Source organism: Aquarana catesbeiana, linkage group LG02, assembly GCF_042186555.1.
Source record: "Aquarana catesbeiana isolate 2022-GZ linkage group LG02, ASM4218655v1, whole genome shotgun sequence".
In the NCBI taxonomy this organism is placed as follows: Eukaryota; Metazoa; Chordata; class Amphibia; order Anura; family Ranidae; genus Aquarana; species Aquarana catesbeiana.
In genome coordinates, this window is record NC_133325.1 from 244,044,425 (window position 1) to 244,061,251 (window position 16,827).

The following is a 16,827-nucleotide window of genomic DNA, read 5'->3' on the forward strand; positions in this document are numbered from 1 at the left end:
ATACACCTATGATTTCCATGTTTTTGAAGGAAAAGACCACCCTGGATGTCCAACTTATGTCAGTGGCAGCAGAAATATAGTGTTTGACCTTATATCACCCCTATTACATCAGGGATACCACCTTTATGTGGACAATTTCTATACCATACTTTTTCAACATCATTTTCTGCAGCAAACTGTAACTTGCGACTAAATAGCTAGGACTTTCCACATAGACTGGTCACCACAAAAGGGGGGAATCAGCCAGTTTACAAGTTGAGGAACTTTTGGCCCTTGATTGGAAGTATAAGTGTGAAGTCTATGTTCTTTCTTTTTTATTCACAAAAACTCCTCAGTGGAAATCCAGGTAAGGAGCGGTCTGGCCTAAAATGCTCATTGCATACATGAATATGATCTAAATATGGCAGGTATAGATTTCAACAGACAAATGAGGAAACCCTACCTGTCAGCCATAAGATTCATTCACTGGTATAAAAAAAAGTCCATCTACCTATTTCAATTGGTCATTTACTACTCTTTTGTCATCTGTAAGTCCACATGAACACATGGCTCCTTCCTAAACTACCAAGAAGAGGTTGTAACAGCATTTATTTGCCAGCAAGGCCCTGCACCTGAAAACCTTCATTCTGATGCAGTCTACAGGCTGCATGTGAGACACTGTACTAAAATTCTCCTTCCTAGTGAAAGACGCCAAAAAAAAACAAAAATGCCATTTATGCTCCAAAGATGGAAGAAGGCATGACATATGTTACTATTGTCACTCCTACTATCCCTCACAGCCTGGCCTCTGTATAAAGGACTGTTTATATCGCTACTATGCCTCACTGTGATATTAGTGAAGGTATGCTGAAGGTGTTTCTCTTATATCTGCCTACCTGCATTTTGCCTGTATCTTATGTCCTGTGTTCCGACCATCCTCCTGTTTTCTTGACCACATTTCTGTCTGCACCGACCATTTGCCTGCATTCTGACCATGGCTCTGCCTGCCTCCAGAACTGACCCTGGCCTGTTTATTGACAACATTTATGTCTGCTGGCTGGACTGATTTTTTGCCTGTACCGTATGTTGATCATGTCTCTGCCTGCTGCCTGAACTGACCCCGGCCTGCTAATCGAACATGTTTTGGCCTGCTGCCTGGACTGATGCTTTACCTGCATACCAATCACATCTCTGCCTTCCAGCTGAACCAAACCTAGCCTGTTTATTAACCATGTGTCTGCCTGCTGCCTGGGCCAATCCTTTGCTTGTTTGCTGACCATGTCTCTGCCTGCCACCAGTACTGACCAATCTGCAGGTCCCACTGACTACGTTCTTGCAAGACACCAGTCCCACCCATCCTATGCAACAACTGAACTACTGTCCAGTAGGTAAAGCCTGATTGGCTTGTTGGAACAAGGACTGCTGTAGGTGAACATACACTAAGCTATATTCTCTGACCACTGGTAGAGAGATGACCATTATAGTAGTGTTTTTCTATATAGTGTTGGTTGATTTTTCTGAAGCACAAGATGTAATGTTGGGTGCATAATCAGTCCACGCATTTAAAAGGTCTTAAACATGTGGTATCCCCATACTCTGGGACCCACTAGGCCTTTTAGGAAATATGTTTGGATGTTTCCTTTCTTAAATGTGGCCACTTTGTGGAGGTTTCCACTGTTCTGGTGCTCCAGGGTCCCCAAAAATGTGTTAGGTTGTCAAGAAATTAGATGCATAATGTATGCCTTTAAAAGCCTTAAGGTGCACTTGGATCTCTCTATGTGGCTAGGTTATAAAAAAGTCTTGAACATGTGGTAATGCCATACTTGGGAGGAGTAGCAGAATGTGGTTTGGGGTGTAGTTCTAAGTATGCCTATGCTGTGTGTTAGATATTGTATAGTGTATTAATTGACAACTTACATTTTCTTTTTCTTTCCACATTTCGAAAAAACTTGTAGCTAAAAAATGACTTTGGCAAAAGACTGACTATACCTCTTAGAAAATACATTTGAGTGTTTTCTTTCCAAAATGTGATAATTTTATGAGTGTCTCTACAGTCCTGGTGCTCCAGGACCTCCAAAATGTGATAGGGAGTCAGGAAATTAGATGTGTAATTTGATACCCCTAGAAAGCCTTATGGTGCTCCTTGGATTTTGGGTCTTTCTATGTGGCTAGGCTGTGAAAAAGTCTCGCACATGTGGTATTGCCACACTCAGGAGGGGTAGCAGAATAGGTGTAACTTCAGGTACGCCTATGCTGTGTATGGGAAATATCTTATTAGATGACAACTTTGTGTAAAAAAAATTATTTTCATTTTCTTTTTGAATTTTCCAGGAACAAGGAGAAACAATGAAGCCACCCTTGGCATTGTCAACCTGTGGATAGGTTAGTCAAATTCCAGCTCACACTTTTTAAGCAGTTACAGAAATATTTTCTTTTCCTTTTGGAATGAATGTTTTATTAAAGGAATAGAAGCTAATCATTGTAAGGACACCTGTTTGTGTTAAATGGTTTGTCTCAATGCTCTAACTGCCCCCTATTGCTGGCAAGATCTTTCAGGACAAAGTTCAAAGATAACAGACCTACTGGCCAGATCATTAGATTAAATTACAGATAAAAAAGCTTAAAGAAAGAAACTTAATGCAGCCACCACCATTAAGGATTTGTAAGCTGCAGTAAATTACATGTTTGCTTTTGGGTTTAAATACACTTTAAGGAAGATGCATTGTAGCCTGGACATTTGTTTGGGGTCATTATCTTGCTTTAGAATTTGCCCTTGACCAACTAGTTCAGTTTCTCTCAAGAAAATATTTACACTTTTAAGGGTTAGAATGCTCTGTCTATTTACGTTTATGTGCATTTGTTCCCCTTGTGCTGCTTTAAAAGCCTCCTTATATGGACATGCAGTTTACATTATTTTTATGTTTTTGGTAATCTAACATTTATTTTACTTTTTTGAAACATTTGTCTGGTAGGGTGTACAATCATAAAAACACACTAAAATGTGTTTGAGAATGCATTAAAACAATTACATACTGTGTGTATCTATATGTCCATAGTTTAAGAATATTTGATATGCAAGCACTATTTTATATGCACAGTTATATAATACAGTTTTGCAATGTTATTAAATAACACTTGTTCTATTAGAAAGGTTAAAAAGTTTGAGATTACAGGACTTTAAAGGTGTACTAAAACAACATTTTCTCTTAACCACCAGTTTGCCCAGTTTGATCAATTTGAGAGACTGCAGAAACCATAATATCAGAAATGGAAACAGAGATATGTGTTTAAATGACTGCAGAACACAAGCACAGAAGTGATGATAACTGTATGCCATCATCTGCTGCGGAAAAAGACACTATGTACCTGTCAATTATGAAGCATCAGTTTTGTCCAGAAAGTCCAGTACCCGTTTCTATCAAGAGAATCTTTATCAGCAAAGGCCAGGAATTTCAAGCAATCTTCCTGCAACTTTTCAGGATTACATGCCCCATGACTTGGAGCACAAGCTGTCTCCAATGATGTCTGTGTGATCACAATGCTCTTTTATTAAGATTTGACTTCACAATATGGCTAATCAATATCTTGCAGGCCTCCAAGTCCCTTGTTATATACATGTCTCCCACAATCAGGAAAGAGGACCACTAATTGAAGAAAAGCCAGTGATTCAGCTACCAGAGCCCTCAGGCCAAAGTCCTGCAAGTAGACTTTATCTTTCTTGCTATTCCAGCCATGGTAGAAATAAAATTTGGAGACATGACAGGCAAAAAAAGAAAGATCAATTTCTGTCACTTGCCACCAATGTTTACTGCTTTTCCGGGTGTTCAGATGGTGCTTCTCTTTTATAGCTTAGGGGAAGTTAACCTTTTGTAAATGGAATGCTGATGTTTCCATGCATTTTAAAGTATTTTATCTCATAACACCACAATCTGTATCCTGTCAAATGTGGTGAAATACTGCAATCAATAAACAAATAAGTATATATTTGCACCATTCCTTATTTATTTGTCTCAATATGGAGTGCAATTAACTCTTTGCAGAAGTTTAAAATTATTCTTTTATAGACTTATTCAATATTATTCAATAACATAATGCAAAGAGTGGTGATACTGTACAGCTTTAATTGTAGCTCGCTGTAGTGCTTCACTCTACTAGCCAATTAATGATATACATTTCCACAATACTATAAGTCTGTTTTCAATAACTAAAATTGTTCACTGTATTATTTTTTTATTTATTTATATTTTTTATTTATTATTTTGCCACTGTAACATCTCATTAATATAAAGTTCTAAAGAAAAAAAAAATAATAATAATAGTTTATAATAATGCAATAATAATAATCAGCAAGTCATGTGACATTTTACAACTATAAATGGTTTCGGTTAGCAAAAAGGTGTTTTTGACACACAGTGGGTATTTATATCTGTACTCTTTTTGTGTATTACAATATTTGCTGTGAAAAAAGTATGTACATGTATTTAAAAAAATGCACCTTAGCACTTTGAAGTTCACGAAAAGCTAAAACGGTTGCTTTGGTTGAAAAATAGGCCCAAAGATTAATGCCAGGTTAAAGTGGAAGTAAAGTTCCACACATTTCTTTTACCTATGGGTAAGGCTATAATATGACTTACCTATAGGTAGTTTAAACATTTACATTTTACAATATATTTACATTACATGCAGCCAGTGACGTCACTAGTGCATGTGCTCTGAAGGTGTGGCCAGCCATATCAAGCCCTGTGCCATAATCAGCAGCCCCTGTGTGCATGCACCAGAGTGACATCATTGCAGCTCTGGCCAGTCACAGAGCCAGCGAACCCAGAAGCAAGACAGGTGAAGATCGGAGCCCACTGCAGCTCTGAGATCTCGGCGCAGGAGGGCTTTTTTTTTAAGGTAAGTGTAACGTAATGTGCTAGTATGTGATATCATAATGTGCTAGTATGCATTTCCTAAAGTGATTTACTAAAACTAGAGAGTGCAAATCAGGTGCAGTTTTGCATAGAAACAAATCAGCTTCCATTTTTTTTGTCAAAGCTTAACTGAACAGGCTGAAGTTAGAAGTTGATTGGCAACCATGCACAGCTGCACTCTCCAGTTTTAGTAAATCAACTCCTAGGTGTTCCTAAGCAAGCTAATCATTTTTGTGTTTTCATTTGGAAAAATGTCAGCCATGACCAATGCATTAAGTTTACTGATAAAGTAAAAATCACTGAGATCCTTGCAATAAAAAATACATCTAGCTTGTAGAAAAGATGACATGGGCTGGAAGGAGCTGAATATGATCCAGTGGCAGAATTTTTTCCAACCCAGTAGAGATGACATGCAGAGGATAATGCCACCTGTTGTTGCAATACCAATAATAATAGCACTTAAGCTCTCCTAACTGTGTACCCCTTATGGGTTAGAGCACTTTTTATATTTCCACAGTGGTCCTGTTTATTTAGTAAAATCTTTATCATAGATAAGATAACAAAGTAATCTGCATATTGTTTTTTGGGGGGACAAGCAAGGCTTTCTGAAAAATGTACAAATGACGAATTCTATTTTCACCATTGTTAGTAAAACTGCTTTTACTGTAAATAAAATGTATACCTTTTGAATATATAATTTGTCTAATTTAAAGCAACAATAAAGTGATGTTCTGGCAAATAAAAAATAAAAACATGTCAAAGTATATTTAAACCCTCACCTTGTAAAACAACACATCCAGTTTAAAATATAAATTAAAGACAAAACAATTGTGTATGGATTTAAAAACCATTTTACATTTTTTTCACTTTTTTTATTAAGTGATTGAATAATCTGTGTTCTCAGCTGCATAAGGTGCTCAGAGGGCTGAAGGAGGAGAAACAGCAGCACACTAATCTACCCAGTGAATTTCTGTATGGGAGAGGGGGGGTCAGGACAAGTCTGAGCATTGAAGGAGAGCAGGCTGAGCTCCCAACATGGCTAGAGAACTGACCACACAGCTTACTCATCCCTAAGGTGGTCAGTTTATGATAGGAAAGCAGAGGGTCTGGCAGGAACACCACAGATTTAACAGAAGGAAGCAATACAAGAGAACAGAATATGAAATGTTTGGTTTACATATTCTTTAACTTCAATCTTGCACCTTTTCTAGCTATGCAACACAAAAAAAAATCAAATAAAATGACTGAAAGAAATAAGTAATATTATTGATAAAAATATAAATAAATAAAAAGCAGAAAAATAACAGCTACAGGGAGAAGGAGGGAGATGTTAATTAGGGTTGATTAGGTTTAACTAAGAGTTAATAATGAGTATAGATTTTATTTAAGAAAAAAAATCTTGTTTTGCCGTTTTAACTGGTATCTTATACAGATCAAAGGTTATACCTTTGTTCTACCTATGCATAAAGACTAACTACAGTTTAGAAAAACAGTGTCATTTTACACAAGAGCACTGCATTTTGACAGTTGCTCCTGCTGTGTCATACAAAGCAATTTCCAGCTGTCATTTTTACAGCCAGTTCTACAGCCAGTAATTTCTGGCAATCATTGCACAGGGATCAGCTGCAGAGAAATAGGAGCTGGACATAAGATATGCATCCTAAAAACTTTGCTGATGTTTTTTTAGGATGTGTCGAAATTTTTACTTCAAACCCTCATTAGCTATTTAAAGCCAATTGCACACGTTCAAACAGATAAAAAAAACACCTCGATCCCACATTCCCTATTGACTCCAATGCATTTCACCAAAAATGGCTAATTAAATTTAAACCTCTTGATTTTTAATGACATTTTTGCAAATTTACATTTCTCAACCTATTTTCTACTTTTTGCAAGGAAATCTTCTCCGGGACCCATTCAAATTGACAATATGGACTTGATTTACTAAAACTGGAGCGTGCAAAATCTGGGGCAGCTCTGCATAGAAACCAATCAGCTTCAAGGATAAGTTCACTTTTGTTCACCATTTTTTTTCTAAAAAAAAAAGCTCCCCTATGTACCAATATAGCATTAATATACTTTTTTTGCAAAAATATCAAAGCTTTACATTATATGTACAGACACATACTTCACTGTCCTCATCAATGTTTCCAAACATATCTATTGGTTTTGCCTTACTTCATTGACAGACTGTAGGTCATGACATAGGAAGGTGTTGACCAACTGACCTCATTAGCACACACCCTGCATCATCCACCCTCCTACCTACCCACCCATTCCCAGCTACACATTTTTTAAATGAAATGCAGTCAATCATTGATTGTAATTACTTCACTCTCCTCATGGATGCTTGTACAATCAGATTGTGTAGTGTATTGCCATCTTTAACCCTTTCATGACTAAGCCTATTTCTGACATTTGGCGTTTACAAGTTAAAATCTGTATTTTTTGCTAGAAAATTACTTAGGACCCCCAAACATTATATATATTTTTTTAGCAGAGAATCTAGAGAATAAAATGGCGATTGTTGCAATATTTTATGTCACACGGCATTTGTGCAGCGGTCTTTTAAACGCAACTTTTTGGAGAAAAAGACACTTTCATGAATTTAAAAAAAACGAAACAGTAAAGTTAGCCCAATTTTTTTGTATAATGTGAAAGATGATGTTACGCCGGAAGTGGTGGATCGAGGATCGGGTGTCCCAGTGGGACCGGTGGCCCAGTAAGAGTGGCGGGAGGCGGCGGGAGGGGGGATGTCCCCTCCCGCTCCTCCGGGATAACAACTGAGCGGCTTTTAGCCGCATCGGTTGTTATCCCTGGAAAGCTCACTGCCCGCTCTAAAAAACAGTACTGGGATGATGCCTGCAGCTGCGGGCATCATCCCGGTATAACCCCCTAAAGCCGAGGCCGCATATCTACGTACACTCAGCGGGAAGGGGATTATACACCTAAAATTACTAGTTGCGCTTTCAGTGCCATTAATTGTTAACAGCACACCAAACACAGAAGCAAACACACATTTTGCCATGTGAAAAAATGAGGGGCAAATGCTGCAAAACACATAGTAAAATCACGCAGCCCACAAAAGGCCAAAATGTTCCATAAGCCACATGTAGTGCAGCCAATTAAAATCAATGGGCTGCCCTATGTGTGTCAAAGGAAAAACGAGCCACAAAATGTGCGTTCCCACTATGCTAGATGTGAGTGGGGCTTGAAAGTGAAATTGGTGTGTTAACACAAGAACAAGGAGGCTCCATTCACATCTGTGCGTTTCCTTGCATTTCAGAAATGTGCTGCACCAATAATCACATTTAAAAAAAAAAACAAGCTCAGCTCTAAAAAAAGTCCTGAAGCTTCTTTGGAGCAATTATTGCATGTAGGGCAGCCCATTCAGGTGAATGGGCTGCCCTATGTGTGATGAGTGAAAATGCTCCAAAAAACACCTCCCCCCCCTGCAATTTCCCACTATGTAGAGATGTGAACAGGGTTTGACAGCTTAGTGTTTCAGTCCACTCCCTCCTATGTACTTGTATAAAGATGGCCATACACTATGCGATCTGATTGTTTATTGTGTATTTAATGAGAAGGGTGGTCACTGATTGAGTGCATTTCATTTAAAAAAATGTGCAGCTGGGAATGGGTTTGTAGGTAGGAAGGTGGATGATGCAGGGTGTGTGCTAATGAGTTCAGCTGGTCAACTCCTTCCTGTGTCATGAACTAAAGTCTGACCAGGAAGTAAGGCAAATTGAATGGATACATTTGTAAACATGGATGAGGACAAGTGAAGTAAATTTCTGTAGATTTAATGGAAAGCTTTGATATTTTTGCAAAAAAGTACATTAATGCTATATTGGTAAATAAGGGAGCTGAAATTTAGAGCGAAAAATAGGTGAACAAAGGTGAACTTATACTTTAACCGTTTGCCACCCGGCCACAGTATATTTACTGTGGCAGGACAGCACAGGCAGGTTGGATCATGTACATGTACATCACCAGTTGAGGAGTATCCACCGGACATGGCAGATTGTGACTCCCAGTTGTGCTTACATTGGTGTAAATGCAACTGTTATGAATGGGTTCCAATCATATTGTAACAGCTGTGCTTACTACTGTGATGCTGCATTTGGCTATCACATGGTACCTGGGACAATCGAAGCACACAATAGTAATCACTAGAGATACCTTGAACACCCCCTGTTCGATTTGCAGGAGAAAAGTGCCCATTTTGAAGGCTTATATGCAAGTAATTGGCCATAAAAGGGGTAAGGGGGTCCGGGTACTTCCCTGGAGGACATGTATCAATGCTAAAACATTTTTTCTTTAAATAGTTTTTTCAGGAGCAGTGATTTTAATGATGCTTATATAATAAAAAACACAAAATTCCTTAAAATGTTGTGCCTGGGGGGTCCCCTTAGTCTGCCTGTAAAGTGGCGCAATTGTAGCATGCATAGAACATTCTGCAGCAAAAAATGACATTTCTAAAGAAGAAAAGTCAAATCGTATTTAAAATGACTAGCAGGTTGCAATTGCCGACACCTGGCTATTGAAAAAAAAAAACTGCCTACCTGGAAAAACCTATTTTCTATTTTTGACAAACTGACAAAACTTGCTTTAACATATGAACACTGTCTTCTTTTCGATAATATCTCAGAGGTTCCTAAACACATCTCAAACCTGATACATACTATATGTGTAGCCATGCACTGGGCTATAGCTCTAAATTGGAAATATGATATGGTACCATTTCCACTAGTAATGACCAAATTATGCAGATGGAAAGCATTTTTCACACTTTACATGACTCTAGACACTCTTTTGATGCTAAATGGACATCTTGGTTTCTTTATAAACATCAAAAATAATATCTTTTCCATCCCCCACTTTATTAACTTTCCTTTATTTTTATAAAACAAAAAAAAATCTTCCTTTTGCTTTTAACATTACCTGATTATTATATTATATCTTCATGTAGATATTTATTTTTTTCACAACCTTATTGTATTATTTTGTTCAATATTACTTACATTGTTATTTGTTCCTTTGTATTATCTATCTAAATAATTTAAAGTTTATAGACAGAAAAAAAAATGGAAAAAAAAAATGACAACTTCAAAAAACTTGCAATGCCTCTTACTAAATACATCCGACTGTCTACTTTCCAAAAAGGGTCATTTGGGGGGTATTTGTACTGTTCTGGCATTTTAACCTCCCTGGCGGTATGATTATGTCTGATTATTGAATGTCAAAGCGGTACATTGTTTTGCATAGAAATTTGGTGTTTTACATTGTAGGCCTGTAATTCTTAAGAATAACTCACTTAAATCTGTCCAAACAAAAGTCTAGTCGACATCCCGGGTATGATAAAGTTTGAAACATGAAATCATAAATTATAATATAATAAATAACTATAAATAATTATAAAAAATAATACTATAATAATAATACATTTTATTCAATAACGTAATCAAATCAAAGACACAGAAATTTGCTCAGTCGCAGAATCTTCGCTGTTCTCAATTTTTCAACTGATTCTAATTCACTATCGCTGTTTTCTAGCTGGTCTAAAACCGTTTTTCTGAGGTAAAGGGAGGCTTCTTGGATGCCATGGACCTACTCAAGTTTTCAGGCAGAAAGAACAGTATATATAATATAATAGTGCAGACATGGCACTGGACAAAGCACTAGGAACAAAACTGATGTGAAATGATTTGATACAGTGATGTAATCTACAGATTACAGTGTACTATGTGTGTTATGTGTTTTGTACTTTTTTTAATTTGCTGCCGGTCTCCACCTCCATGCGTCGCGATACTCGCAGGGAATGGAGCCCAGAACAGTAATACATTCGGCAGAGGATCTGGCGAAGGACACAGCAGGGGTTCATCGCAGGATCCTGGGGACAAGGTAGGTAACCTGTACCAGGATACTGTGATGCAATCCCGAGTGTGGCTCAGGGTTACCGCTTTTGGTAATGAAAATTAACCCCCAGCCACACTCCAGAATAATGCTAAGGAGGTTAAGGGCCTCAAGAAATAACATAGGGTGTCAGTACGTCAGGATTGATCAATTTTCAAATATATATATACCATAGCTTATAGATCAGGGGTCCTAAACGGGTGGCCCTCCAGCTGCTGCAAAACATCAAGTCCCATGAGGCATTGCAAGGCTGACAGTTACAAGCATGACTTCCACAGGCAGAAGCATGATGGGACTTGTAGTTTCGCAACAGCTGGAGGGCTGCCAGTTTGAGACCCCTGTTGTAGACGCTATAGATTTAACACAAATCAAGTAATATACACTTATTTGGATTTTCTTTTACCAGAGAGCAGAGTACAATTTGGCCTAAATTTATGAAGACATTTGATTTTATTGGATATCTTTTATAACAGAAAGCAGAAAGTCTTTTTTCATATATATATATATATATATATATATATATATATATATATATATATATATATATATATATATATATATATATAAAGTTGTGATCAAATACAACCAAAAGAAAGTGCTATTTGTATGAAAAAAAAAATATAAATGTTATTTCTGTACAGTGTTGCATGGCCACACGATTGCCAGTGAAAATAGCACAATGCTGAATAGCAAAAGATGGCCTGGTCACGGTAAAACCGTCCAGAGGTCATGTGGTATATTGAACAATCTGAAGTTAGAATTTGTCTACAATGCACAGCTGCACCAGACTTTGCACTCTCCGGTTTTAGTAAATCAAGCCCTATGTGTTGTCGTTCATTTTTCTAATAAAGAAATCCATTGGTTTCAATAGGACTTGCCTTGCAATTCATTAGGAAACAATTTTGCATCCTAAATTTTGGATGCATTGACCTGGATTTTGCCATACAAGTCAGTACAAGTCTTTATTCAATGCAGCACAATGTGTTTAAAATGGATCTTCACTTAATTCTCTAAATTGTGTGAATATTTACTTTAATTGTCCAATCATGTGAAAAAAAAAAAAATCCGATTTGTTTATTTCATCTGCACATCGTTGGGTGTTCAAAGTGATTAGGAATGCATGTTTTCACATGATTTGATGGATAGAGTGAAATTCACATTTTTTTTTTCTTTTCTTTCGACTCCATTAGTGAATCAGCCCAGCTGACTAAATACCAGCATGGAAGTCCACACCAAAGTTTTAAAAGAAAAGACTAACATACAGAATAACTTTCCAAAATCTGTTTTTATTTTTGCCTGTGATTTATTTACATGTTTGACCATACACAAATAGTTGTTTTTACATTAATTAAATTGTACTCTTCCAACTTTGATATCTCATTAAAATCTTATGTAAGTGATCAAGCGGTGACCTTGAAAGGCATGCATAATACATGAAAGTAAACCTCTAGTAAAATGTATTTTTTCACTCCTCACTGACTACAGCTTGCATTTCTCTCTCTTTTTTTTTTTTTGCTATCCCCAATGACCCCAATATGGAGAGTTGTGCTAGAGAAGCCAAGGTATGCAGTTGTGCACTGAAAATCCAGCATCTCCATTAGCTTCGCCTCATGATGACAGATGCAATATGTTAATGGCTTATGTTTGGATGTGATGGCCTTGCTTCTACTTAGGGCACTATGCTAATTACCATAAGATGGTGACAACAGGTGCAATTGTCATCTCACATCAGCATCAGCTCGCCGAGAAAAATAGCTAGCAGCGTATAAAGCGACTAGAAAAATGTATACTTTAGTATGTAGCCTGTGATTCTCTGATGTGATCTCCTTTAATGCTTATGATTAAAGGATTTACAGCGGAACTCAGATGTATTTTTTTGCATGTACAGTCATTTTAAACTCTTCACTCTGTCTTTCCTAAAATAAGCACTTTTATATTAAGGTTGAGTAACATCATTTATTGTTCAGTTTGGGCAATATTCTCTAGCTCTGTAATTGTTGTGAGTTTACACCCTAGTAAGCATTTTTATGACCACTTAGAATAGTTAATGCTGAATAAAGTAAAAAAGGAAGGAAGCTGCATTTGTTTTGCAATTGTAAGTCGCTCTTTTTTTCTGCTTTGTGTTGCATTATTTAATTATGTCATTCTTCATCATTCCCACCCTCAGCAATAATTGATCATTTGCATAATCAGAATCCCATGCTTGTCAATGATATGTCTGAAAATAATGAGAGTGATTGTGGAATAGGGAGGGCAGCACAGTACAAAATATTAAATATGCTCACATTTTGTTGTCTCCTAAAAATTATTCAAAGCTGTTGTTTAATGGAAAAATGAAAGTGATTTTTGTTCTGTTGAAAGTAGTTTGCCACAAATCTAAAAGGAACAATGAAAGCTAAAAGTAACGGAAAACACTCATTTTAAATGGTTACATGTTATTTTATTTTTATTTGTGGCAAAAACTATAGGGTGTATAACTATACACTATAAAAAAAAATGTTGCCTATGTGGTTACCTTGGCCTGTAAGGGTGTGCAATAAACAGTATATACAGTATATATATATATATATATATATATATATATATATATATATATATATATACGATGATCATCTATTTATTTTGTATTATATTGACTTATAAGCATATAATTTTCAGTTACCACTGCATACATGTGTACACAGTAGCAATGGCATATTATTGTTATTATTTTTAATAATAATATTATTATCATTATTATTATTGTTCCTTGCCTGGCTATAGAGTAGTTTTTTTATAGCTGTAAGTCTTGCGGGTTGATTTACTAAAAGCAAATAGACTGTGCACTTTGCAACTGCAGTTGCTTCAGAGCTTAGTCAATAAGGTGAAGCTTCTCTTTCCAACGAATACCCGATCACATGCAAGGAAAATAAAAATGACAGCATTTTTTGCTTGCACATGATTGGACATAGGAACTGAGCAGAGCTTGCCCTCATTTACTAAGCTGTGGAGCAACTGCACTTGCAAAACAAACAGGGGGGGAATTACTAACACAGGAGCATACAAATTATGGTGCAACTCTGCATAGAACCCAATCAGCTTCCAGGTTTTATTATCAAAGCTTAATTGAAGCTGAAGTTAAAAGCTGATTGGCTAGAATGCTCAGCTGCACCAGATTCTGAGTGCTCCAGTTTTAGTAAATCCACCCCCACAGTCTGTTTGCCTTTAGTAAATCAACCCCACAGTTTAGGCTTAGCCTTAAGAGGAAGCTAGTTAGCTTTGGTAGAATTTCCGTATTACCAACTCATGTTTTCCTGGCCTTGACTTTCTTCCCACTCTCATCTCTAGCTTCTAGCCTGTCTTACATTTTGATTTATCTCATGTATGTATGACTTCAATATCTATATTTTCTATCGACATGTCTGTCAGCAGTTATGAGCAGAGCATCACAGCTTAAAGTGTATCATTACAACACAGTAGGTAGTATTGAGTAATGAGTGATAATTCTAAGTGTTTAGTCTTATAGCAACAGGGTAGAGATACAGGTTCTCTTACTAGTCCACCCCCTGACTCACTTATACTTGCCTTCACTATGCTCCCCTACCATTCTGTTGCTCCAATGGAGAACTCAAAAAAATTTGGTTCTTCAAGTATGGAGAAAAGTGTGACCTTTGCCCATGATACAGTGCTCAAGCCTGAGCATCTCATTTCCAGGCCCATTCACTGTCACATAAGAGAGGAGGTGACATCATCTACATTATGTAAGCTCCAACACCATTTTACACAGAGTTTATAAAGAGTTTGGCTCCTGGCTTGAAAAATAGCAGCGGGAAAGCATGGCAAATTGAGCATAAGTGGGTTAGGTGATATTCTCTGTCACTATTATCTCTTTAAAGTCTCTTTAAAATAAACCTTTACTAAGAGACCTATGGGGGCTACTATTTCTGGCCACCTACTGAAAATGATAGTTGCCTGACTGTTATACTTACCTTCCGGCTATAGTACTTTAAGTCAATGGTCCAGAAGTAGTACAGATGCTTATAAAGTCAGCGTAAAGTCAGCAGTGCTTATCTGGACATTTGAATATTGCAATAAGAAAGCTTGCATGACATCAAAGGAGCTAGCTGCATGAAAAGTCACAAGTAAGTCTCAGCCATGTCAACTTACCTTAAAATCTAAGGAGTCATCCTTTTTTCTAGTTCTCTTATCCTATCATCCCGCAGTATGTTCACATCACTGTGAATTGCTCTCTTTCAACAGAGACATGATCCAGGCCTTCTATCTTGTATGATTGCCAAGTGAACTATATTATATAAAATAGTCCTAGTATATTGAAATGTGTATACAATTTAAACTTTTTTGATTTTGGTTACTGTTTCTTTATGTTTAAATGTGAAGTATGGGCTTTCAAAAATAAAAACATTTATACTCACCTAGGTAGATGCAGCATCAATTCGAAGTAGGTAGATGCAGCATTGATCCAATGCATCCATCCCCTGCTGTCACTGAAAACGAAACAATCAAAGACCTCTGATTGCTCAATTCTCAGCATTCTGTGAGCAATGCTTTTGAGAAAGGGGGCCGTGTCCCTTGAAACACGTTATGCTTATACCCTCCTGACATCACCATAGGATTCTGACAGCTGTCATATTCACAGTGCAGCTGGAGACGCCACCAGTTCTTTCTCTCCACAATACCTACTGGAGCTTAGGAGCCCCTACTGCTGCATGCCCGGCAGCCATCCATTGCCTCTGTGTACCTTCAGCTGATCAACTCTGATGTCCCAACCTGCTGTGTTACTATCCACTGGTGAATTGGTGATTTTCGACGTGTAAGTGTGCTGCTTTTAATAAAGGTGTTTTTTGCTTAGTATTATCCTCAATTACCTATTTCCTACATCAACAATCCAGCTGAGGATTCTGGCTGACATCATTGACCAAATATGTTCAATGCTGAAGAACATTATTGAAGAGTAGAATGGAAAGAAGGATGACCTCAATGAGAACCTCCAGCTTTAATGAAGTGAAATTCAATCTTGTGAATAGAGGCTGTGGCTGCTACACCCCAACAGCCCTGACTACATCCAGGCATTGTAAGGCTAATTCAATGTCATATTTTGGACCAGGACAGAGGGAAGAAAGGACAATGTTAATACTGAGGTGGAAAGAAGAGATCACTTTAGGTACAAAAAATGTTTTCCCTTCAATCCACTTTGTCCCTGTTCAAAAGGAAAAAATACTTTTTACAAGAAAAAGCTGCCAATTCAGATACACTTCTAAAAGACATAATGGTGACCAGACATGATGGGTTCTTCCAAGGGAGTGTCCCTGATCAGTTCTAAGGGGGGTCTCAGAAGGAACAGAGGAGATCCCAAGGTAACATAGGAAGTCAAATTGAAGGATGTATGTGAGCAACTACCTGAAGAAAAGACTTAATTAGGGAATGTTCGGCAAGAGGTTTCTGGAAGAGAATGGATAAAGCAGAAACGTGTCCCTTGAGTGAAAGAGTATTCACTACAGTTGAGCCCTTCCTCACACTTCGTACATGGCTTCCATTTTATGTTCAAGTAAAGGCGGTTCTGCCTTTGATTCCTGAACAGGGTTAGGGGAAATAGAGGACATGTAGCCTTTCTGGCATCTGGAAACTGAAGGTTCTGGAAGTGCAGAAAGTTTTCCAAAGAATTCGGCCATAGTGTCAGAGAAATCTGGTTTTGTGAGACAAGCTACTTTGTGCATGCCTGAGAGGATGCTAGAGTCAGATGAGTAAAGTGGTGTCTTAACAAGTCAAGCAGCTATCACCTTGAGCAGTGTCCTAAATTTCATGTAGACAGTCTACAGAGCATCCTTGTGCCTGTAACCTGCTATTGCTAAGTGACAGGCGCTACCCATGGTATTGAGTGCAGAATAGATGAGAATTTTGGTATCTGGATACAGGAGCTGCTATAAACCAGCTGCTGACCATGTTCCTGTGGCTTTGTCTCTGTAGAAGATGGCAGCAGGAGTGTGGTAACATGCTGAGTGCATTTTCATCAGAAAAATAA

The 16,827-nt window shown here is 37.5% G+C and overlaps 1 long non-coding RNA gene across 2 annotated transcripts in view; it reads left to right on the plus strand.

The window, feature by feature from the left end:
• Positions 1–16,827, plus strand: part of LOC141129864 (uncharacterized) — a 449,947-nt gene that overhangs the window by 381,537 nt on the left and 51,583 nt on the right. Inside the window, exon 3 of one of the 2 annotated variants that reach the window (XR_012241887.1) lies at positions 3,197–3,799. The exons of the other annotated variant lie outside the window; for it this stretch is intronic. This is a non-coding gene — a long non-coding RNA (uncharacterized lncRNA). Of the gene's footprint in view, positions 1–3,196; positions 3,800–16,827 lie in introns of those variants that run through there. 2 annotated transcript variants of the gene reach the window in all.